Source organism: Canis lupus, unplaced genomic scaffold, assembly GCF_011100685.1.
Source record: "Canis lupus familiaris isolate Mischka breed German Shepherd unplaced genomic scaffold, alternate assembly UU_Cfam_GSD_1.0 chrUn_S1872H2069, whole genome shotgun sequence".
NCBI classification, from domain to species: domain Eukaryota; kingdom Metazoa; phylum Chordata; class Mammalia; order Carnivora; family Canidae; genus Canis; species Canis lupus.
In genome coordinates, this window is record NW_023330734.1 from 76,563 (window position 1) to 78,095 (window position 1,533).

Genomic DNA, 1,533 nt, shown 5'->3' on the forward strand with positions numbered 1-1,533 from the left:
ATTTTATTTTATTTTATTGATAGAGGATATCTCTATCTCCTGGATCTGAATGCCTGTTTCCCTCTCCAAATTAGGGAAGTTCTCAGCTATGATTTGTTCAATATGTAGATTTTTCCTTCTCAGGCTATCATTTATTTCCCTTAACCTTTCCTCATGGTCTTTAATTGTTTTTCTCTTTTTTCCTCAGCTTCCTCCTTGCCATAAACTTGTGTTGTATATCTCTCACTCTTTCTTCTACCTCATTAACCCTCATCATTAGGACCTCCAGTTTGGATTGCATCTCATTTAATTGATTTTTAATATCATCCTGATTAGATCTAATTTCTGCAGTTATGAAGTCTCTTGAATCCTTTATGCTTTTTTTCCAGAGCTACTAGTAGCTTTATAATTGTGCTTCTGAATTGACTTTCTGATACTGAATTGTAATCTAAATTCTGTAACTCTGTGGCAGAGAGTACTGTTTCTGATTCTTTCTTTTGTGTTGAATTCTTCCTTCTAGTCATTTTGCTAAGTGCAGAGTGGCTGTATGTGAGCGGGCTGAGTCAAGAATATCAACCATGACCTAAGTAAATTTCACCCTGGATGATTCTGACAAGGCCAAAGACCAGAAGTTGAAAAAATATGGAATGCTGCATGTTATCCTTGTGCAAGGGCCATGCTAATCTTCTCTGTATCATTCCGATTTTAGTATATGTGCTGCTGAAGTGAGCACCATCACTTTGGTTCTCCAAATGGCTCTCACTCTGGCTCTTAGCTAAGAGCTCTGTTCAGGTACTTACACTCCCCAAACCACAGCTTACCATGATCCCTGCCTTAATTGCTATGAGCCCCTTTCTCCCTCTCCATCTCTGATGCTTGAAAGTCTTATGCTATTTATTTCTCCAGTGGTCCCTGTGAGATGAGACTGAAGTGTAGGCATCCTTAGAAGCACTCATAACAGTGGAGAAGCTGGATACCCTCCCTTGGGCTTTTTCACACTGGAGAAATCAGAGGTTTCTGGGAGTATATCTTTCTGCTGTACTGCACTGGTTTTGGGAAAGGGTGATTAGGTCAAAGTAAAACTGCTCCTTTTACCCTTCAAATGCATTATTTTATTTTATTTTTTTCTGAGCCAAGTAGATACTCCAGCCTCATCCTTGGTTCTAGGACTTTCACAAAGATGCCTTGACTATAGATACTCCTAGTTGGTTTTTCTCTGAGGGAACTGGAGAAGATCATTTTTCTTGCCATCTTGGTGATATCATTATGACTTTTATGCTTAAAAAGGCTTTCTCTATCCATGTTCATATAAAATTCACCTATATTATCAACTATATGTCAGTAGTTTCATTGTTTCACAATTATGCCTTTAATTCATCTGAGAATTTATTTTGATAAATGTTATGAGAAAAAAAACCCTTTTTTCTTTAATAACTAATCACTTTAACACTTTTTTATATAGACATACCTTATTTTATCGTGCTTCACACAAATCTTTTTTTTTTTTTTTTTTTTTACAAATTGAAGTTTGTGGCAAACGTGCATTGAGCAAGT

General features: G+C 36.5%; 1 pseudogene; it reads right to left on the reverse strand.

Moving 5' to 3' along the window:
* Positions 1 to 615: 615 nt before the first annotated feature.
* Positions 616 to 712, reverse strand: LOC119869262 (annotated as a pseudogene).
* Between the last annotated feature and the right edge of the window lie 821 nt (positions 713 to 1,533).